Below are 24,210 nucleotides of genomic sequence, written 5' to 3' on the forward strand. Positions count from 1 at the left end.
GTAGTCTACATATCAAGTTCCAGGCTAGCCACAGCGATTATAGTTTCAAAGCAAACAGAAAAGGTAAGATTTTTCCCATCAGGAGAACCAATTCCACAAAGTTGTCTACACACACACACACACACACACACACACACACACACACACACACAGTGCCATGGACACACATCACTTACACACGCTAAAAATAAGTGAAAGAAATTTAAAAGTATCTCTCTATCAGAAAGCTGTTCTGAGGAAGTTTTTAGAAAAAAAAAAAAGATAACTAAAGCCTATCTAGTAATTTCCCCATTAAATTCTCTCTGTACTCTAGGGAAGGTATGAAGCCTTCAGGGCAAGGGAGCGATACATAGAGCTGGTTTTAAGATTTTGAGCAACCACTCAGCAGATCACAGAGTGGTTCTATGGCTAGCCTAGCAAGGCAGCTCCATCCCATTAAACCACAAGTCCCTTCCTCTTAATGAGTGAGAATGTAGGACTGCAGAGAATGGGAAAAACCAAGTGGGTGTCTCTTCTAGCTAACCTGTTGTCTTCATGTGAATTTCCTTGTAAGTGAAATCTTCTGGCTTTTCCAGGGACTTGGTGTGTTCTTGCCATATTTTATAATGAAAGAACTGCTTCGGCTTCTCCCCCGAGTTTCCACATCGGAGATGGGTTTCTATGCCCCTCGAAGGTGGCACTGCCTACAGCTGCACGCATCACTGAGCTAGACCTGGGTGAGCCCTAGCCATCCGAGCCCCAAGTCCCTGCAGTGCAGCCTGCGCTATCCACTTCACTCTCACCTCCTGCAAGCTGCTCTGCTCCACAGAGGACGCCCACGCGGTTGCTACGGAAAGGATGGGCGTTTCCCCTGATTTGTGCAGTGGTCAAAGGTCATCCTTTCAAGTTCCCTTTCCGGTTCCGGTTACTGTTGGGTGCCAACTTTTAGCAGAAAATGGCTATCAGCTTTGCAGCCATCTTGAGCCATATACCCTGACATGAGATTTGAATTACAATCGCCTACAACAGCTGAGAACACTCTGATAATCTTGGTTTAGATACCTTGAGATTAAAGGTGTGTGAGATTATAGAGATCAGAGTTAGAGGCAAGCCCTAAGGGCATGATTAAAGGTGTAACTTAGAGGCGTGGCTTAGAAGTGAGACATATAAAAGGCAGAGACAGAACAGATCAGAATTGAGACGATAGAAGACATTAGTCAGACTATAGAAGACAGAACCAGAGATCAGAGAATATAGACAGAGATCAGAGAATATAGAGGGATCATCAGAGACGAATCTCTGACATTAGGTAGAATCTGCTGTCACCCTCGCTCTTGCTGGAACCTTGACCCACAGACCAGAGCAGCAGCTTGGGCCGGGATACAGTGGCCACCCAAACGTGGGTCGGCCCCGGCCTCAACATTTTGCCTGGGCTGCAACATTATTTTGGCCGACCCAACGTGGGGCTAGTGCGGTCCCCAACAGGTTCCGGAATCTAGTTTGTTGTGGGCTGGCTCTGCGGTGCGGGCTGTTTCTTGAAGTCGGTTTCTGAAGTCCAGGTGTGGGCCAGGGTCGCTCGTTTTCCGCCGCTGCAATCATGGCGGCCTCCACAGCAGCCGGGAAACAGCGGATTCCTAAAGTGGCCAAGGTGAAAAACAAAGCGCCTGCAGAGGTACAGATAACTGCTGAGCAGCTTCTAAGAGAAGCTAAAGAAAGAGAACTCGAGCTCCTCCCGCCTCCACCTCAGCAGAAGATCACAGACAAAGAAGAATTAGAGGATTACAAACTACGGAAAAGGAAGACTTTTGAAGATAACATAAGAAAAAATAGAACTGTGATTAGCAACTGGATAAAATATGCACAATGGGAGGAAAGTCTAAAGGAGATTCAAAGGGCTCGATCCATATACGAGCGTGCTTTAGGTGTCAACAACCAGACTATTCCACTCTGGCTGAAATATGCAGAAATGGAAATGAAGAACCGCCAGGTCAACCATGCCCGAAATATCTGGGACCGGTGCTGTAACAACTCTGCCACGAGTCGACCAGTTCTGGTACAAGTACACACACATGGAGGAGATGTTGAACAATCCTCCTGGTGCTCGGCAGGTGTTTGAACGCTGGATGGAATGGCACCCTGAGGAGCAGGCCTGGCACTCCTATATCAACTTTGAGCTGAGATACAAAGAGGTGGAGAAGGCCCGCACCATTTATGAACGCTTTGTGCTCGTGCACCCTGCTGTGAAGAACTGGATCAAGTATGCTCGGTTTGAAGAGAAGCATGCTTATTTTGCTCAAGCTCGGAGAGTCTACGAGAGAGCGGTTGAGTTTTTTGGGGATGAGCATATGGACGAACACCTGTATGTGGCCTTTGCTAAATTTGAGGAAAACCAGAAAGAATTTGAAAGGGTACGAGTTATCTACAGATATGCCCTGGATAGGATTCCAAAACAAGAAGCCCAAGAACTCTTTAAAAAACTATACCCTCTTTGAGAAGAAGTTTGGTGACCGGAGGGGTATAGAAGATATCCTCGTGAGCAAGCGGAGATTCCAGTATGAAGAAGAAGTGAAGGCTGATCCACACAATTATGATGCATGGTTTGATTATTTACGCTTGGTGGAAAGTGATGCAGAAGCTGACACTGTGCGGGAAGTCTATGAGAGAGCCATTGCCAATGTGCCACCCATCCAGGAGAAGAGGCACTGGAAGCGCTACATCTACCTCTGGATTAACTATGCACTCTATGAAGAGCTGGAGGCCAAGGATCCTGAGAGGACAAGACAGGTATATCAAGCGTCTTTGGAACTCATTCCTCACAAAAAGTTCACGTTTGCCAAAATGTGGTTATATTACGCACAGTTTGAAATAAGACAGAAAAATCTGCCATTTGCCAGAAGAGCTCTGGGAACTTCCATAGGCAAATGTCCAAAGAACAAGTTATTCAAAGGTTACATAGAACTGGAACTACAGCTTCGAGAATTTGAACAGATGCAGAAAGCTTTATGAAAAGTTTTTGGAATTTGGACCTGAAAATTGTACGTCATGGATTAAGTTTGCAGAATTAGAGACAATCCTTGGTGATATTGAGAGAGCTCGGGCAATATATGAATTAGCCATCAGCCAGCCACGCTTGGATATGCCAGAGGTACTTTGGAAATCATATATTGATTTTGAGATTGAGCAGGAAGAAACTGAGAGAACAAGAAACCTTTACCGACGGTTGCTTCAGCGAACACAGCACGTCAAGGTATGGATTAGTTTTGCTCAGTTTGAGTTATCTTCTGGGAAAGAAGAAGGAAGTGTGGCTAAATGCAGACAGATTTATGAAGAAGCTAACAAGACCATGAGAAACTGTGAGGAAAAAGAAGAGAGGCTTATGTTGCTGGAATCCTGGCGAAAGTTTGAAGATAAATTTGGAACAGCATCAGACAAGGAGAGAGTAGACAAACTCATGCCAGAAAAGGTCAAGAAGAGAAGAAAGGTCCAGGCCGACGATGGGTCTGATGCCGGATGGGTAGAAGTCTATGACTACATCTTTCCAGAGGATGCTGCCAACCAGCCTAACCTCAAGCTTCTGGCGATGGCCAAGCTTTGGAAGAAACAGCAACAGGAAAGAGAAGCTGCGGAACAGGATCCAGATAAGGACATTGATGAGAGCGAAGCCTCATCTTTTTAAATGTTGTAACTGCTTTTTATAAATCCACAGTTTAGAGTTTTGACTTCTGGATGTTCTTATATATTTACCCAGTAAGGGGTTGTTTGACATCTTTGAATTCTTTTTTAAAATGCTGCTGGATTAACTACGGGTGGGAAACTGCAAGTAAAGGAATATTTTTGGAATGTGCTGATACCAGTCTTGTTCCAACGGCACTTCCTCTTAATTGTGATGTGGTAAGTTTGAGTGTATTGCTATTTAAGACAGTATGGATTGTAAGTCACTCACCAATGCTTATAATAAATCCCAATTTTTGCCAGATACGATGTCTCATGTTAATTCTAGTACTGGGGAGACGCAGGTAGAAAGTTCTATGTGAGTCTAAGACCAGCCTAGTCTACATAGTAAGTTACAGGATAGGTAGAGCTACATAAAGAGATTCTGTCTCCAATCAATCAATCAATCAATCAAGTAACAAAAAAGTAGAAATATCAAAGTAGAGAGGCAGAGAGGCCAGCTTGGTCTACAGAGGTCCAGGACAGCCAGGGCTACACAGAGGGAAGAAAAGTAGAAAAGGAAACAACAAAAAGAAAAATAAAAGAAACTCCCTCCATTTTTTTTTTTAGAAATTCCTTTCCTTTCTTATGAATAATTATTTTAATGTATGTGGGTCTGTATGAGCTCACACCACATGTACACAGGTCCCAGTGGAAGACAGAAGATCCCCTGGAGCTGGAGTTACAGGCAGTTGTGAGCCATCTGGTACAGGAGCTGGGAACCCAACTCCACTCCTCTGAAAGAGCAACAGGTGCTGAGCCATCTCTCCAGCTCCAGAAATGCCTGTTTGGGAAGACGTTTCCCAGCTTTTACTTTCTGTACTATCACAATGACACTCTGTGATTTGTAGAACAGAGACTTTCTTTCTAATAAGGAAGAGGAGGGAAGCTAGGAAAGCACAGAACATTTACTATAGTTATATAGGGAACAATGGTGAGGACCAGGATAGATGTGGAGGATCTGAAGCCTGTCTTCTGAACTCCTGGTCTAGTGTTCGTTACTCTATCCACCATTCCTGCTACCACTAACAATGGTCAAGGGGCCTGGAGGGAGATGAAGGAAGCAGTGTTCTGTGTCTCACTTCAGGCCTTGTGAATCAAGAATACACAGATGTGCTGCATACTCCCCTACTTCAAGGTCAGTGAGCCTATATGTGGCAGTCACCAAGAAACCTACCAGGGTGAGTGCCAGTTCTGCTCCAGAATTCTGTGAGTCTTCATTTTATTATCTCTGGCCTCAACCACTCCCATTCTTCCCTTCACACACCCCTCCATTACTTGCTTTTCCATTTCTTCCCTCTCTCCTCTTACTCCCCAAAGTTGAATGGGATCCTGGTCCAATAATGCAGAAACAGAAAGCCACAGAGGTCAGAGTGCAGTGCCTGGCATGGACAATGACCAAATGGAGGGAACTCAGTAGCAAGTGGGCACAGGATTCAGGTCATGTGACCATAGCCCAGTGGGTTCACCTGGCTACAGAACAGCCTAATGAAGCAGAGATGGGCTGGTGAGATGGCTCGGCAGGTAAAGGCACTTGATACCAAGCCTGATGACTTGGTGTTTGATCCTAGGGACTCACATGGTAGAAGGACAACCCTAAATTCTAGAAATTGTCCTCACCTCCACACATACACCATGCCACACACGTACACAAACACATGCTCATGCACACACATAAAATATGTAATTAAAACATGTCTTAACGAGGAGGAGGGGGATGGGCAGAAAAGGAGGTGTGGCTAGGAGGAGAGGATGGGGAGCAGAAGTGAGCTGGGTGATAAGTTTGCCCAACTAATGGTTTATTGGTCTTTAAATGCAGATTATTCCCCCACATAGCTTACTTTTTTTTTTTTTTTTTTTTAAACACTCATCCTGTCAGTGGTTTAGTTTGGGGCCTGTGACATTTAGCTTTTGAAAACAACTACAAAATGCCCAAGTCTTTGATCCAAGGCACAGAAGTCTGCACATCACACATGGCTAGGTCAAACATCCCTCCCTCCTTGTCATCATCCTTTTTAAGAAAAAGAATAATCTTCTTGATCCATATGAGAGATGTTTGGCCACGAAAGAATAAACTTTGTTTTGTGTACTTGGTTGTACAAATACTAAAACTTACACTAGAGCCCATAAAAGTTGTGAGGTGATTTTGTTTTGTTTTTCGAGACAAGATTTCTCAATGTGACCAGCCTTGGCTGTCTTGAACTCACTTTGTAGACTAGGCTGGCCTTGAACTCATAGAGATCCACCTGCCTCTGCCTCCTGAGTGCTCGGTTTAAAGGAGTATACTACCATGTTCAGCTCTGAGGTGAAATTTTTCTATCAGCCTCAATGACTGGCATAGATAACTGCAAGAAATACCCATAGCACAATAGACAAAGAGGCGCTGTTATATACAAGCTCACTTTTACTATATTTAAAAAATTAGAGATTGGGGAAATGATTCAGGGGGACCATGTTTGTGACACCAGTATAAAGAACAGAGTTCAAATCCCCTATTCCACCTGAGGAAGGCAGCCATGACTGCTTGCGTGTAACCCCAGTTCTGAAGAGCAGAGGCAGGAGGACCACTGTGGCTTGTCAGGGTTAGCTCTGGGATCAGTGAAAGACCCTATTTCAAGAAAATAAAGTAAATGAAGATAGAGCAGGTTATCCACACATACACAGTGAAGCAGGTACCTACACACAGATGAGTAGACAGCACACACATACATCACACACACACACACACACACACACACACACACACACACACACATATACATATACATATACATATACATATATAAACATAAAGCTGTTTTCTTGAGCTATAGAGATAGCTCAGTGATAGAATTCTTTCTTGTTATATGTGAGGCCCTGTGTTCAATATCTCCAACAACTCAAAAATAATTATGGTGTCCATGTGTGGTCCTGGCACTCAGGAGACAGACACAGGCAGATGGCTGTGAACTGGAGGCCAGTCTGGTATACACAGCAAGGTCTAGGCCTGCCAAAGCTGCACAGTACATCCATCTAAAACAAGCCAACAAAACCAAAAATAATTATAATAAAATATATTTACCTGGTGGTGGTGGTGCACACTTTTAATCCCAACATTTGGGAGGCAGAGGTAGGCAGAGCTCTGAATTTCAGGCCAGCCTGGTCTACATACTGAATTCTAGGACAACCGGGGCTAAAAAAAAAAAAAAAAAAAGAAAAAAGAAAAAAAAAAAAAGAAAGAAAAAAGAAAAAAAAAACCACCCTTTCTAGAAAAATAAAAATAAATTAATTAAGGAAATTAAATATTCTCTTAGAAGTTGCCCTTGGGTCACAAACAAACTTTACAGTGCAGCAGTAATTTTACTGGGGATGGGGGGAGTCTGCCCAACTCTGTCATTCCCTTTTAGCTCCCAAGTAAAAGACATGATTTATTAACAAGCTACTGGCTCGATGTCAGGCAGGTTCTGAGCTATTCTAACCCAACTGTTAACAACCAGATAAATGCACCATTATTGGCTGTCTTAGGGTTTTCCTGCTGTGAATAGACACCATGAGCAAGGCAACTCTTCTGAGGACAACATTTAATTGGGGCTGGCTTACAAGTTCAGAGGTTCAGTCCATTGTCATCAAGTCAGGAACATGGCAGCATCCAGGCAGGCATGGTGCAGGGAGAGCTGAGAGTTCTACATCTTCATCTAAAGGCTGGCTTCCAGGCAGCTTGGTTGAGGGTATTAAAGCCCATGCCCACAGTGACACACCTGCTCCAACAAAGTCACACATCCAAATAGTGCCACTTCCTGGGCCAAGCACATACAAACCATCACACTTGCCAACTGAGTCTTGCTCTGTTCCATGTGTGTCCTCAGAGCAAGCTTCTTTTGGTCATATGCTCATGGTCCATCCTCATGGTCTATCCTTCTCCCTGTCTGAGATGCCCTCACTTGACCTAAAGTTCCCCCTTCCTCTCTTCCCTGCCCAATCACAGGTTCTAGCTTTTTAGTATTGAATCAGGGATTATTGGGGGGAACATTCTTTACAGCACACTGGTCAATAAAATGCCCATGTCCAGACTGCAACTTGACCTTGGGGTACAGAAGTCAGCATCTGAATACACAGCACACAAGACCAACCCCTACATTAAAGCAATCTAATCTGGATTCACAACAATTACAAATGAAACTATTAGATATTCCATCCTTTTTTTGAGCTGTCACTGCCATACCATCTATGCCTTTATCCATTGTATACCAGTTAACAAAGGCATAAATATTATTACTGTCTTTTAAATCTGGAGAAAAACATATACAAATACAATATATATTTCATTGTGTTTTCTAGCTTCATAAGAGCTGCCCAGTACTGGCTGTTTCTTCATATGGATTCCAGTTTGTCTTTTTAGTTGAAACAGGGTCTCATTGAACATATATATGCCGTGGTGGCACATACCTTTAATCCCAGCACTTGGGAGGCAGGAGCAGGACAGCCAGGGCTATACAGAGAAACCCTGTCTTGAAAAAAAAACAACAACAGCAAAAAGAACTGTTTTATTTTTTTATGTGTGTGTGTATGTGTAGACACATAGCACATGTAAATAGCATAGCAATATTAGTAAATACAGGAGCCTATGGAAGCCAGAAGAGGTCACTGGATCCCCTGGAGCTAGAATCACAGGCTATTGTAAGCTGTCCAAACTCACCCTCTTCTAACCTCCATGGGTACACAGACATACATGCAGGCAAACCACACATACACATAAAATAAATGCATCAGATGTGTGTGTGTGTGTGTGTGTGTGTGTGTGTATTCAGAGTTATTAACAAAATATTTCTTTCTTAACTTTGTTTGTCCTGGTCCCACCAAGAAAGAACTGGTGTGTCATGGTTTATGGCATACCACAAAACAAAAATAATCATTTCAAGCCAGCTAGTAGTAGTGCATACCTTTGGTCCCAGCACTCAGGAGGCAGAGGCAGGCTATTTCTGAGTTCCAGGACAACCTGGTCTACAGACTGACTTTCAGGACAGCCAGACTGTTATACACAGTAACATTGCCTCAATAAATAAATAGATAAATACATACATACATACATACATACATACATACATACATACATATAAAAAACAAACAATGATTTCATAATATAATTTTTTCCAGATATGAAGACAGAACTGTAATTAAAGTGCATGATGGACCATGTGTAAGTAAAGTCTCTTTTCCTTTTTCATTTTTAAGAGTAAAACAGGAAATAAAAATTTATAACTCAACAGGGTAACAATCCATTCTCCTAAATTTTGAGTTAAACATTAAGATTATGTTAGTTTTCTCTAAAACTGTATTAGAAAATATTATATTCCTATGATTACTCCAGCTGATGCCAGATCTCCGGTATATAAAGAACACCGCGGGTAAGTTAGTAGACAGCTGGCAGAACCTGGAAGGAAATGTTCCCACCCCAACATCCCAAATCTCAGGCAGAAAACAAGGATATGTATCTCTTCTTTCTTCCTTTAAGCACCCCAAGCCCCTTGGGGTGTTTGTTTGTTTGTTTGTTTGTTTTTTGAGATAGTCTCATTAAGTAGCCCTGGCTGTCCTGGAACTCTCTATGTAGACCAGGTTTACCTTGAACTCACAGAGAACCACCGACCTCTGCCTCCAGAGTGCTGGGACTAAAGCCATGCACTTGTACCTTAATATTCAGAAAAACTCACAGAAAAATAGGCAAAGACTAGTTTTACAGAAGAAATAGTCACATCTGACATGCTAGCACCTGAGAGCTACAGCAGAAGGATTGTAATTTTGAGGCTAGCCTTGCCTCCACTGTAAAACCTTGTTTCTAAAACAAAAATTAGGGACAGGATGTGCTCTTGGGTTTGATCATGAGCTAATTAACATGCAAAGCCTGGTCAAATGCTCTTGAATAACTGGACAAATTCAAACTGAAACAATAATGGCATTCCAATTTACCAGCTATACTGGGAAAGGCTGGGACATTATCAGTGCTGGTGGAGACAAGAGGGCAGTAGTCTCACAATGGCTGGGAGCAGGGAGGACTTAAAGTCATTGTGGAGAACAACCAGGTTTTAGACAGTGTAACAAATTGAGTACATATGTATCTTATGGACCAGTATTTCCAAACCTTGAAAAGTACAAAGAAATGTTCTCAGCTTTGCAAAGTGACATACATGCCTATGGCAGTGTTTCATGGTGTGAAGCAAGAGACTGAATAAATGGGTTGTCATTCCTCCCCACAGCCTTGCACAAGTTCTCTATCTGTATCATATAACAGGAGGAGGGCTGGTCCTTGTCACTTATCCCCAACCCTGTTTCCTGCCTACTATCACCCCCTTTACTGTTATCTCCTCTCCCAGATCCCTCACAGAATCTTTAAAGTCATAGCTCTTAGCTACATCTCATATTCAAAGAAGCAGAGGTCTGGAAAGACTTACTTACCTCATACGCTGAGCTGAAAATCAATAGGGCTAAACTTTGAATATGGACATCAGTTTCCCATTCTGTTCCTCATGCAGCCCCTGTTCTATCCCAGGGTACCACACACCTCTAATATAATGCTTCTACTCCCCATCTGTTCTGCTGGAGTGGAGTCCTCAGAATCACATAGGCAGCCACGTCCTTTGCTTTTCCTCTCTGCCTATATCTACTCTGCTTTCTTTTTATCCTGCAATGAGATCAGAATGTCTCTAGTCAGCCCCAGTTCAGTGTTCAGCACCCTCCTGCTGGATTGTGGGTATGTGTGGTTACCAATGCATTGGCTTTTCTCTTAATCTGACTTCAGTTCCTCTAAGCAAACATTTCTCTTACAGGAACACTCCTCAGATGAGTTTGAACACTAATAAAAGTTACTGAGTTCTCAGAGAGCCGTGTGGAGTATGACTGACTCTTCAAAGATTCCCAATTTGGGAGCCAGGGTCTGGAGTTCAGTGGTAGAGTACACTATTGTGTACGAAGCCGTAGGGAGTGTTGAAAGAGAGCAGCTCCTTGAGAAGAACAACTTGGTAGTAGAAGATACTTGCTTCAAATTCATTCATTCATTTCTTCAATAAATGATTCTCAGCATAAACTTGGCTGGTAAACATTTTCTCAGTTAATAAGAACCTTTTCCTTTTTGGGGAGTGGGTAGGGTTTGTTTGTTTGTTTGTTTGTTTGTGATGGGGCTTCTGTGTGGCCCTGGCCATTCTAGAACTCACTGTGTAGACCAGGTTGGACTTGAACTGAGAAATCCAACTGCCCCTGACTCCTGAGTGCTGGGATTAAAGGTGTGCACCACCACCGCCTGGCAAGAACCTTTTCAATATATCAGACACTCAATGCTCTCATTTCTCTATATTTTCACATAAATTGTGACCAAATATCCAATGAAATGTACAATGTGGGAATGAATATCTCAGTAGCAGCAATGTCTACAAGCTGTGGGCTTTGGTCATAACTGAGTTTGATATGTGTCCTGTGAGCAGTATAGCTCTCAGCATGTCTCATAACAACTACACTAGAAAGGGTACTGTGTACTATGTATCTGTGTACCATAAGCATTTGTGATACTGCAGAAGCCAGAAGGTGTCAAGTTCTCAGGAGTGGAGTTACGAATGGTGTGAGCCACCATATGGATGCTAGGAATCAAACCTTTGTAAGAATAGGAGGTGCTCATAGCTGCTAAGCCACCTCTCTAGCTCCAAAGATTTGTTTCTAAAGATGTATTTATTTGAGTACACTGTAGCTGTCTTCAGACACACAAGAAGAGGGCATCAGATCCCATTACAGATAGTTATGAGCCACCATGTGGTTGCTGGGAATTGAACTCAGGACCTCTGCAAGAGCAGTCAGTGCTCTAAACCGCTGAGCCTGATGATTTTTTAAATCATGTATATGTGTCTAAGTGTGAGTACATGCAGGTGCCTACAAAAACCCAAGGTGTGGGTCTCCTCAGAGCTTGAGAACCTGACATGAGGCTGGGAATCACTTGGATCCTCGGCAGGAGTACTACGTGTTCCTAACCACTGAGCCAGGTCTCCAGCTTGGAACTCGGAGTTTTGCTGAAAGAAAATTTAAGTATAATATTGGAGTGATTCCTGGTGATAATGGTGTTTCTAAATACTTCCCAGTTAAGGGATCTAAGACTCAAAACAATCTTAAGCTGGACTGGATGAAGCAGGTCAGGGAAACTGTGTCCCATGAAATATGCTTCCCTAAACAAGACCTGCATAATGACATCACGTGACATGCTGATATAGATGGAAGATATTTTTTAAGCTCCCCACCAGCAGCAAGATTAAGAACTAATCAATGCCAGCAGAGAGAATCAGTTTTCTCTAGGGGGAAGTTCTCTGATAGCTCATTCCATCCCAAGTGTTCAGCCCTACACATTTACATATGAGCAGTCAGTAGGTTTTATATAAACTGTGGGCAATGGGAACTGAGCCCCGGTCCTCTGTAAGAGTGGGAAACGCTCTTAACCACTGAGCCATCTCTCCAGCTACTGATTTTTTTATTACATTGATTATTGTGTGTGTGCACATGAGCATCACACATTCATGTGCAGGTCAGAGACAACCTGTGGCTGAGGGATGAATCTCATCCCATGTGGATCCTGCAGATTATACTCAGGTTATCAAGCTTGGTGGCAAATGTTTTGATCTACTGAACCGTCTTGCCAACCCACTATTCATTTTTTTTTTAAAGATTTATTTACTTTTTATTTATATGAGTACACTGCAGCTGTCTTCAGAGACACACTTGAAGAGGGCATCAGATCCCATTACAGATGGTTGTGAGCCACCATGTGGTTGCTGGAAAGTGAACTCAGAACCTCTGTCAGAGATGTCAGTGCTCTTAACCGCTCTCTCCAGAGCCATCTCTCCAGCCCCCACTATTCACCTCTTAATAAGTGATTTTCCCCAACTGAGTTTAGATTTGCAAGATGGAGACTAACTACCATAGAACTCCAAGTCCCAGGGAAACTGAACTGAAATCTTCTCAGGCCCTTTACCGTTTCATAATTATCATCAAATCTGTTGGAGTCTTAGCAACATTAAGAACTGAAAACCAGGACAAACTTTTGCCTAAGAACCACTAGAATCTAGACATTGAGTTGTTTTCTAACTACGCGGATGTAAGGTGATGCCCCAGTAGTCTTGAATGTTTTGGTAATGATGCACATGTTTATTCTTGCTGTTGTTTCAAGTGAGGTTCATTACAAATACACCAGTATTTGTAATGGCTACTGTACTGGTTCTCAACTTGACTATATCTGGAATGTATTACAATCCAGAACTGGACTGCTCACCTGTGATCCAGATCTTGAGGCTGGGAGACACAAGTTTCTGACCTAGATCTTGACATGGAGATCTTGTGGCATAGTGGCTATGAATCCCAGGAGACTAAGGCAAGGAGACCTCTGAGTTCAAGGTCAGCCTGGGACAAAACAAATCACAGATCCCGGCTTGGTGGTACACACCGCTAATCTGGGCCACACTTTCTTCTGGAGACCTACATAAGGACATTGGAAGAAAGAAGATTTGCTCTTCTTCTCCTTGCATTTACTTGCCAGTATATCTGTTACACTCTATTAGCCTTGTGGGACTGAGCAACTACTAGATCCTTGGACTTCCTATTCACAGCTGACCACTGTTGGGGAGTCGGACTACGGATTGTAAGTCATCATAACAAATTCCCTTACTATATACAGAGACTATCCATAAGTTCTGTGACTCTAGAGAACCCTAATATAGTGTTGAAGTAACAGAATTAGAAGGCAGGCATATTTGGTTGCCACATTAAGCTACTGTTTGCAGTAGCTCCTTAGATTATCGATAGACCTATTTGACCTCTACCTACCAGCCACTCCTTTTTGTCGTTTTTTTTTTTTTTTTTGTTAGTTTGTTTGGTTTTTTTGCAATGGGGGGGGGTTGTTTAGATAGGGTCTCAATGTGCAACTCTGGCTGTCCTGGAATTCACTGTAGACCAAGCTGGCCTCAAACTCAGAGATCCACCACCTGCCTCTGCCTCTAGAGTGCTGGGATTAACAGTGTGTGACACTGTAGAGTGAAAAATTATAAAGGCCATTTTATGAAATATGTATACATTTTTCCGCCTTACAGAACTGGGAACTGAAAATAAGATTTCAGGCCTTCACATTCCAGGTGAAGGACACTTGCTGGATTACATTCCCCAAGCCTCGCCCAAGGCAGGAAGGCATTCCTGACTACAGATAAAGATGCTATCACCTAGGTGGGGCCATAGCCCTATAGCCGGAAAAAGTAAAGATAGTAATCTGAAATGGCAGAATAGGACACAATAGCATGGTGAAAACCACATTTTTGAGAAGAATGAGTGTGCAGAGTGATCTCACATGACTCTAGATCATTTGGGCTAGATTCTCTGAAATGTTCCACTGTTCTTGGTTACCCCTCCCTTGGTCTTCCCAGTGCTATGTTCAAAATTTGTAAAACAACCAATCATGTGTAAGCGCGTGAAAATGCCTTCCTCCCCCCACCCCATGCTATAAAAGACCCTTTATCCCACCACACGTGGCCAAAAACCCTGCTCTTGGAGCTAAAGAGCTTGTCGTTTTTGACCGCCGGCTCCTCCCCTAATAAACCTCTGCTGATTGCATCCAGGTATGGTTTCTTGTGATTTTTGGGTGGTCGCGATTCCGGAGGCTTGAGGAAGGGTCTCCCGAGTATGGGGGTCTTCAACACTACTGCCTGGTTTCTTAACACCAGTTCCTAATAAAGCCCTGCATCCTCCTTACCTAATCTGTCCTTTGATTATGCTGGCTTATTGTTGAGAATGGTTGAAACAAATGTAAATTATGCAACTAGTCTTCCACTGTGTGTGTTGTATGTGCGTGCAGATACCACGAAGGCAGAAGAAAGACTAAGCTCATGGGAGGTCTCTTATACTCCAGAGGTATGATATAAAGTAAAATTGGGCTTGGCCTGCCTGGAAAGTAAGATTAAAACAAGGTGCCTGACTAGAAGCTATTCTCATCCGGTGAAAGCAGAAACGGACTCGTGCTTTTACCAACAAGACAGACAGACAGAAAAAAAAAATGAACTTTCAGATTGGAGAGATAGTTTGGTGTTTAAGAGCACTCACTGATCTTGCAGAGGAGTTGGGTTCAATACCAGAACCCACATGGTGGCTTAAAAATCAATCTGCAACTTCAGTTCCAGCTGACAGCCCCTTCTGGCCTCTACTGGCACCAGGCACACACATGGTGCACACAGACATACACAAACAGGCAAAACATCATAAATAGATGGATTTTCACACTAAAGAGATGGCTCAGTGGTTAAGGGCACGGCACTGACTGCTCCTCCTGAGAACCTGGGTTATATTCCCAACACCCAGGTCTAGGCTCACAGCCATCTTTAGTTCCAGAGGATCCAGCACCCGCTCCTGGCTCCATAGGCACAAGGATTGCACGTGAGACACATACGTGCAAGCAGAATACGCTTACAGGTAACATTTTTTTACAAAACCTTAAGTCTTAAAAAAAAAAAATAAAGAAATAGACTTTCCTGAGGAAGATACCTTGTGTTAACAAGCTCTAGGCGCTGCAACTGAGCCCTCTATCACAACAAGAGTGCGGAACTAGACTGTGGCACCGGTACGGCTGCCCGGATGTGTGCCTGAAGGACCCCAAAGGGCCCGCGGACTATCTAACTCAGTGCCTGGTGGACAGGAAGATTGGCGGGAGTACCACGTGAACCCAGAACCAGGGCCCCCATTGGAGCCGGAGTAGCTGAGTCTGGGGTGGACTTTGGCCCGTAGTAGGTTAACCCAGGTTGTGTACTGTTGTGTCCTAGAATGTGGGGGCAATAGGAGGGTTGGGCGCCAAAACTGGGGGCGGGGGGAGTAGGAGGCATGGCTGCAGAAGTGAGGCAGAGGTGGAGTTGAGGAGCCAGCAACCACGTGACCATCATGGGCACTAAAAATGTGGCTTCCTCAGTTGGCCGGGCAGCTTGTAAAATGTGTAAATGTCTGATAGGGTGACCTTTAAGTCAAGCCAGTTTCTTTACTTGACAGCATTTTCTTGTAAACCAATAACTAAAACAGCCCTAATCTAACTGGAACCACACCCTCTCTACAGGTCGCCTGTCCTCCCAGGAGACCCCTTAGCACCCTGGCCTTGGAATGGCTGGACCAGGTTCCTGCACTGATTCACCCAGATAAATACTGTGAAAAGCCAGGTACGTACTAGGCACCCTGCGTAGGGACTAAGGTGAAGATGGTGAGCTAAAGGGACATGAGCTTTCATGAAGCTTTCCTTTAATGAGGAATATGGAATCAAAAGAAATCATTAAGAAAGCCTGACTGTGCCGGGCAGTGGTGGTGCACGCCTTTAATACCAGCATTTGGGAGGCAGAGGCAGGCGGATTTCTGAGTTAGAGGCCAGCCTGGTCTACAGAGTGAGTTCCAGGACAGCCAGGGCTACACAGTGAAACCCTGTCTCAGAAACCAAAAAAAAAGAAGAAGGAGGAGGAGGAGGAAGGAGGAAGTAGGAAGGAGGAAGGAGGAGGAGGAGAAGGTGAAGAAGAAGGAGAAGAAGAAGAAGAAGAAAAAGAAAGCCTGACTGCAGAAGTGAGCTGAGCTCAAATGGGCAAGTAAGGGATAAGCAGGGAGTGGAACACACAAGGTTACGAACACCTCCTTACACACAGATCGTCAGCCAAGAAAGGCCTAGAACTGAAAAAGCCTACAAGCAAAAGAGAGAAGGTGCTCCACATGACCCCAGAGAAGTTCCCAGGGACAGAAGTACCCAAATGAGCTCAAAAATCAGAGACTCCTATAGAAGGTTAAGGAGGGAATATATGCTTAGCTTTTATTCCAATAGTTGTAATGTACTTGAGAACAGAGTTAGAGTGACAAGAGTAAAAGCCTAGGAACCAATGAGGAGGGTGCCAAAAAGTCCACAAGAGTAATGGTAGTTATAAGGAGAAGACTTGTGTGGACTTTTTGTCCTTACAGATTTGTATGGGTGAGAGTCTTAGAACTTGGTAATAGTGTGGAGCTGAGGAACTGGAGGTCTCAAGGACATCCCCTTGGGCAGTTGGCCACAGTGCCATTTGATCATGTAGAATATTATTAGGTCAAGTGGGGTATGCTGTTCCTGTACTGGTTAGGTTGGGCGTGGCTACATAGTTAGGATAGAACATCCAGTAGTACGCTGTAAAGACGATGTGAGCAGAAGAAACTTTAGCATAGTTTCTTTGTTTGGTCTTACCCTGGTACTACTGCCATGACTCCTAAGCTGTATTCAGGCTAAAAATAATGAGACTATTGTGCCCAGTGTGTGGCCCTGTACACCTTCTCTCTATTTGTTAACAAATACATAGACAAATACATAACAAATACAAATGATAAATACATACAAATGACATAAAGTGTTAGATAAGAGATGCTGTATGGCCATGAGACATTTTTATTATCCTTCCAATTCTACAGTGGATAGAAGGCAGCTAGAGAGTAGGGCCTTACAAGCAGAGGCAGTCAAGCTCAGCAGCGATGGCAGGCGCCTTTAATCCTAGTGCTCAGGGGAGGCAGAGGCAGGCGGATTTCTGAGTTCGAGGCCAGCCTGGTCTACAGAGTGAGTTCCAGGACAGCTAGGATTATATAGGGGAAAAACCTTGTCTCAAAAAAAACAGGAGACAGTCATTGTAGTCTTATGGCTAGGCAATTGAAGAATAGACATCAGAAACCTTATTTAAAACACAAAAAAAGTGTAGAAGATAGAAAAGTATTGACAAAGTCAGGTGGCAGTGTCTCAACTTAATTTCTCTTCAACGGAGAGCTCCCTGGTGCCCTTATACTTGTGTGAACCGAATGTATATCTCACAGGGTAACCTGAGTGTCCCCTCTACAAATAGCCAAGTGAATGAGTGTCCTACAGCCCCAAAATATAACACAGAGTGTAGCTCTGTGAGTGTCGGGTGGAAGCCCTGCTGAGCTTGCAAGGCTACATGGTTCCAGGGTAGAAGGTACTGAGAGCTCAATGCTGTGTGGTCCTTAATCCAGCTCTCCGATGCCAGGGCTGAGATGAGCGCCATCTTGCGAAGTCCTCAGGCTCTCCAACTCACACTAGCCCTGATCAAGCCTGATGCAGTTGCCCACCCACTGATCCTGGAGGTAAGAATGGACCTGAAGCCTCCTCCATTGCACTATTTCAGGTGACACAGGACCACCTGTGGCAACAAACACTTGAGTCATGTGTTAGATGCTGAGGTTGAAAACCTAGAAGGATCAGCTTGTCTGCCCAGCATATAAAGGCCTGAGTCTGACCCTGGATCCCAGATAGTGAAAGGGGAGGACCAACTCTTGTAAGTTGTCATCTGACCTGCGTGTGCATGTGCGTGTGTGTGCGTGCACGCGCACACACACACGCACACACACACACACACACATAGATGCAGCAACCACAAGAAGAGTTAAGAAGAAAAGCAAACTGAGTGCAATGGTGCATGCCTTTAGTCTTCCCAGCACCCAAGAGGCAGAGGCAGACCTGGTCCACAGAGCAAGTTCTAGGATATCCAGAGCTATACAAAGAAACCCCATCTCAGAAAAAGATAAGAAAAAAAAAAAAGCCAAGGGCCATGGAGTCTGACCCTAAGAAGACTGTACTTTTAGAGAGTTACAGCATATCTAAAAGACAAGAAATAGAAGGTTTTGCATTATTTTTATTTATTTTATATGAGCACTAAGTCCTCATGCCTGCACAGCAAATGCCTTCATCCACTGAACCATCTTCTTGGCTCAATTTTTCTCTTTTCTTTGTTTTGGAACAAGGCTATTGTGTAGCTACAGCCAGCCTGGAACTTGCTGTGTAGACCAGTTTGGCCTAGAACTCATGAGTACCAGGATTAAAGATGAATTCCATCATGCCCAGCCCCAATTTAAAAGAAAAAAAAAAATCTAGTCTCAGGCTCTCTCTTTGTATATGTGTGTGTTAATATTAGTTTAACTAATATATATATATATATATATATATATATATATATATATATATATATATTCATATATATATGAAACTAATTAGTTTTATATAATACATATGTATAATACATATGTATATATGTTTATATATACATATCAGTTACAAGTTGCTATATTCCAGATTTGACAGCTTAAAACAACACTCACTTCAGGCTAGAGAGATAGTTCAGCACTTAAGAACACTGGCTATTCTTCCAGAGGACCTGGGTTTAATTCCCCGAACCTATATGTTGGCTCAGAACTATCTGTACCTCCAATTCCAGGGAATCCAATGCCCTCCTCTGGCTTCCTCAGACACTAGGCACATACATGCTACACAGAACTACTTAAGGGCAAAACACTTCATAAGATAATAAAAATAATTTTTAAAAATCATACATGTTTATTATCTCACAATTTCATAGTTTAGAGGTCCAGTAGGTTTTCCTGGGGTATCTCCTGCTTATGGTCTCCTGAGCCCAAAGACAAGATAGGGATTACCTAGGTGATGGTGGTGAACTCCTTAGGCCCAGCACTCAGGAGGCAGAGACAGGCAGATCTCTGAGTTCCAGGCCAGCCTGGTCTACAGAATGAGTTCCAGGCCAGCCAGGGCTACACAGAGAAACCATGTCTCAGAAAATATAAAAATTAAAAAAATGTCTAGGGGTTTTCCAACTCCAGGATTGCTGGGCTGCTGACAGAGTGTGGTTCACACAAGCTCTGCACTTGCCAGCCGTCAGGCAGGGCCAGCTCTTCCAGAGATAACCACATTCTTCACACATGTCAGACACAGCAGTGGTGCAGCTAGTCCTTCACATTCTTTAGACCTCTCTAACTTTCAACCCTGGCCAGAGAAAACTGCTTTCAAAGGGCTGTGTGATTTTTTATTACATTTATTTATCTGTTTGTTTTATGTGTGTATGAGAGAAAGAATGACAGCCATGTGTGTGTGTCATGACGTATGTGTGCAGGTCAGAGGACAGCTTAAGGAAAATTGTTTCTTGGCTTCCACAATGTGGATTTTGAGAACTGAACTTGGGTTATCAGGGTTGACAGCAAGCACCTTTAGCCACTGAGCCATCTTACTGGCCCTTATGTGACTATTTAATCCAAGCAGGTGATTTAGCTAAAGCAGAATCAACTTATTAGTAACCTAAATCGTATCTTCAAAATCCCCTTACATAACAAACATTGTCACACTCTCAGACCTGAGGACAAGGGTGGAAGACCTGAGCTGATGGTCAGTACATGGAAAGCACTACAACCATCTGAAATGGTAGAGTGAATGGAATTGACAAGAAAAAGAGTCCAGACAACGTGAGATAGAGTGACAAGAGATGAGTGAATTCTAGTATTAGGAAATGTTTCTCCCGAGAACTAGACGGTTAGTTATCCTTAGGTTAAGAACTCAGCAGGCTCCCTGTAGTGTGGAAACAGCAGGAAATACAGTATACATCACTCCAGAATGGTAGGACTCAGGCCTCAAAGGATGAACAAACTGATAATGCCAGGAGAGAAGAAGGGAGACATTGATGCAGGGCTGGCTGGCCAGGGTGGCAGAACCAGAGAGAAGAGGTAAGTGCTGGGCTGAAATACACATACTTTGTTCCATAGTAGAAACCACCCAGAACTTTCTGATCAGAGCATGTGACTAAGCTGCAGAGGTTTTAATCAAATGTGATGGTGTAGAAAGAATGAGGAAAACGGGGAAGGGCCATTCAAAAGAATAGCAAGCTGTTCTGGGTGGTGGGGCCTAGGGACATTACTTCCTGTCTCCAAGTACCCTACATTCATGCTCTAGCAATATAACTCAGACCTTGACCTTTGCCCCTCTTCTTCTGACCCACTCTATTTGTTAATCAGCTTTCTACCACTGGGCCACACATAAACGAAGGGAAGATTCATTACCTAAAGGTTCCTGGGTTTTAGTCCAGAGCTGCTTGGCCCTGTGTCTCTGAGCCTGTGTTGAGGATAAACACTGTTGAGAAGTGCTCGCAGCATTGGCTGGGATATGAAGTGTGTACAGACTCAGGTCCCAGGGTCCCCTTCAAGAGCACTCTCCTGATGATGTCACCTTCAGGAAGGCCACCTTCTCAGATTTAACAGGGCCTTGCAAAAGTGCCACCAGCTGACCTTAATACATGAGCGTGGGTGGCAGGGTACTCAACACAACTCTTCAGTGGAATAGACACTTAATTAATCCTTCTGGACAGCTTGAGTCCTGACTGATTTTCTCTCTGGGATGATTGGTTCTCTAGGCTGTTCATCAGCAGATTCTGAGCAACAAGTTCCTCATTGTACGAATGAGAGAACTGCAGTGGAAGCCTGAGGACTGCAGGAAGTTTTACTGAGAGCATGAAGGTAAGGCCAGTAGTCGATATTATGGTGTAGATGTGTGTGTGTGTGTGTGTGTGTGCACATGTGTGTGTGCATGTTCTTGGTGTGTGCATATGTGTGTGCATGTTCGTGGTGTGTATGCACATGTGTGTGCATGTTCGTGGTGTATATGCACATGTGTGTGTATGTTTGTGGTGTGTGTGCACATGTATGTGCATGTTCGTGGTGTGTGTGTGTGCACGTGTGCATATATGTGTATGAAGTGCACATGTATACATGTACAGGCAAGAGGACAGCTGTAGATGTCAGACACAGGCATCATCCACTTTTTTCCCTCAACCAGGGTCCCATCTCTGGCCTATAACTTGACATGTAGATAAGGCTGGCTTGTCCCTGAGCCCCAAGTATCTACCTGCCTCAAGCTCTGGTTTGCCAATGTGTGCCCCATGTCTGGCATGTGTATGTGTTCTGGGACTCCAGCTCTGGTCCTCATTCCTGTAATGCAGGCCTTTTCCTGGCTGAGCCATCTCCCTGACTCTTCTTGTTTGTTTCGCACAAACTTCTCATTATAATCGGGATTTTCTATTCCTAGAAGAGATTTCCTGTAGAGTCCCAATCAGAAACGTAATATTATGTCTTGGAAATATCAGTAATTAACACTGAGTGAACATTTATTGTGTCAACTGTTTCCCTTATGCTTAGCATTTCACTTAATCTTCTCAGACTTAGAAAGGGCAGGTGGTGTTCTAGGTACTGCCCCCTGCTCCTTGCAGGCGGTGTATTCAGTAAACCTTATCCTTCATCAGTTTTTTTTTTTTTTTTTTTTTTTGGTTTTTCGAGACAGGGTTTCTCTGTAAAGCCCTGGCTGTCCTGGAACTCACTCTGTAGACCAGGCTGGCCTCGAACTCAGAAATCCGCCTGCTTCTGCCTGCCAAGTGTTGGGATTAAAGGCATGTGCCATCATTGCCCAATTTTTTTTTTTTTTTTTTTTTTTTTTTTTTTTTTGAGGCAGTATCTCACTGTGTAGCCTTGGAACTCACTCTGTAGACCAGGCTACAGGCTACCTTTAAACTCACAGAAGCTCTGCCTCTTAAATGACAAAGTTAAAGGTTAAAAGTACGTACAACACAGGAAAAGAGTTTTGCTTTGTTTTTTTTGGGAGGGGGGGTGTTTTTTTGTTTTGGGGGTTTTTTTTGTTTTAGTTTTTGTTTTTGTTTGTTTTTTTTTTTTTTTCAGAAAAAAATATACAGCACTCAAGGGGCAGAGGCAGGTGGATCTCTGTGAGTTGAAGGCCAACTTGGTACATATTGAGTTTCATGCCAGCTAGGATTATGTAGAGAGACGCTCCCTCTGACTCTCTCTTTCTCTGTTTCTCTCTCTGTATCACAAACACACACAAAGAAAAGTAAAAAATTTTCCCAAATCATAGGGAGTTGATGTTATATCCTCAGGGCACAGAAGTGGGAAGACAAGTTACAGAAGGTAACGAATTGATCAAAACCATACAGATTGTGAGTGGCAGTCTGCTTCCACACTCAGAAATGTCAGACTCCAAGCTTCTTGTTATTTCTCTATAAACTAAACGGTGTGACATTATAGGGAGTGAGAAGTGAGAACCTTCTCTTGAGCACCACGGTCTCCATTGAAGGTACTCTCTCTTAGCAGGGCGTTTTTTCTATCAGCGGTTGGTGGAATTCATGACAAAGTACTTCTAATTTTGGTCCTGCTATCTTTACGTGCTGTGAGATACCTCCTCTTCCCTGTGAATAGAACTGTCGATTTCACTTACCACTGTCAAGCCTAAAAAAACATGGCTGTGCTACACCAACCCGGTGGGCACCTGTTCTGTAGTTGCTGGACCAGTGGCCGGGGTGGAGCACTGGGGTGGAGCACTGTTGTTGCTGCCTAGCAGTCCTGTTGATCACTTCTTGCACATCAGTAGTCACCTCTGCCCGTCACTTTCTTACACCAGCATCAGTGCTCACTAGAAGGGAAAGGAACCCTCAGAATGTACTGTTCACTTTTATTCTTGCCCTGCTCACAAACATGTTCTAGACTAAGTGATCATATCCCTTTTTTATTCCCAGTGGGCCAATCCGAGCCTACATCCTTGCCCACAAAGATGCCATCCAACTTTGGAGGACACTGATGGGACCCACCAGAGTATTTCGAGCACGCCATATAGCCCCAGATTCAATTGGTGGGAGTTTGGGCCTCACTGACACCCGAAATACCACCCATGGCTCAGGTGAGTCTAAACCTCTCATCCACAGCCACAGGTGAGGAAGCCACGTGGGAGACTGACAGTCCGTGCTCTCTCCAGTGAGCTGTGTCTCATATATTTCTGGCCCTTTGTAGCTGTGTCAGCCATGTGGCCTGTGAGCTTTCTTTATATATCCCGGGACTGAGTGGTTCATATTTCTGAGCCTGACTGTGACTGAGTCTTGCTTATCTTTACCCTACATTCCCTGTGATGGCCCCTTCTCTTATTTATTTTATGCTCTGAGCCATGGTCCCAATCTTGCAGTCCTCCTGCCTCAACCTCCTAAGTAGTTCTTCTCTGCCTCTCCTCTTCTCATAGACTCTGTGGTTTCCGCCAGCAGAGAGATTGCAGCCTTCTTCCCTGACTTCAGTGAACAGCGCTGGTATGAGGAGGAAGAACCCCAGCTACGCTGTGGTCCTGTGCACTACAGTCCAGAGGAAGGCATCCCCTGTGCAGCTGAAACAGGAGGGCCCAAACCAGCCTAGTAAAGTCCTATCAGTACCTGAGAAGGTGGGCTGAAGGCACTGTCCCTGTTGGACCTCACCTCCTGCTGGAAGGTCTAGCCACCCACAGCTCAGCTGCTGCAGTCCACCTCTATCTACCTCTTCTGTGGAGTATTCATGGGTGTTCAGGAAGGATGGTGACTTCTCTTTTTACAAAGGACTGTCCTCCTTCCTCCAGAAAGAGCAGCCTGTTGACTAGTCAGGAAAATGCAGTGCCTGTGTAACCAGCATCTGACCTGGCTTCCTTAGTAAACTCTTTGCTACCGAATGCTCCAGGCTGGCAGTATTCCTGTACAGGCTTTCTCTCTGTCCTTCATGGGAGTCCTTGCATCTACCCTGAAGCCAGGTTTCTGATCTGTGCTCAAGAGAGACTCCTGTAAGACTCTCTCAGTGAGTTGGTTATGTAGCACATAAACACAATCACTCACCAAGTTCAGTGTGGACTTAAAT

The 24,210-nt window shown here is 43.9% G+C and overlaps 1 protein-coding gene and 2 pseudogenes across 2 annotated transcripts in view; all 3 read left to right on the plus strand.

Annotated features, from left to right (window-relative positions):
• The window catches only part of LOC117702382 (coiled-coil domain-containing protein 12-like), a 154,794-nt gene that overhangs the window by 60,138 nt on the left and 70,446 nt on the right, over positions 1–24,210 (plus strand). The window lies entirely within an intron of this gene.
• On the plus strand, positions 1,475–3,675 carry LOC117702376 (crooked neck-like protein 1 pseudogene; annotated as a pseudogene).
• Positions 4,811–23,776, plus strand: LOC117702381 (uncharacterized; annotated as a pseudogene). Its single transcript, XR_013070396.1, has 6 exons — positions 4,811–4,871; positions 8,824–8,866; positions 17,704–17,814; positions 20,916–21,018; positions 23,082–23,242; positions 23,576–23,776. The product of XR_013070396.1 is annotated as an uncharacterized LOC117702381 (transcript).

This window comes from Arvicanthis niloticus, unplaced genomic scaffold (assembly GCF_011762505.2).
Source record: "Arvicanthis niloticus isolate mArvNil1 unplaced genomic scaffold, mArvNil1.pat.X pat_scaffold_73_arrow_ctg1, whole genome shotgun sequence".
Lineage (NCBI taxonomy): Eukaryota > Metazoa > Chordata > Mammalia > Rodentia > Muridae > Arvicanthis > Arvicanthis niloticus.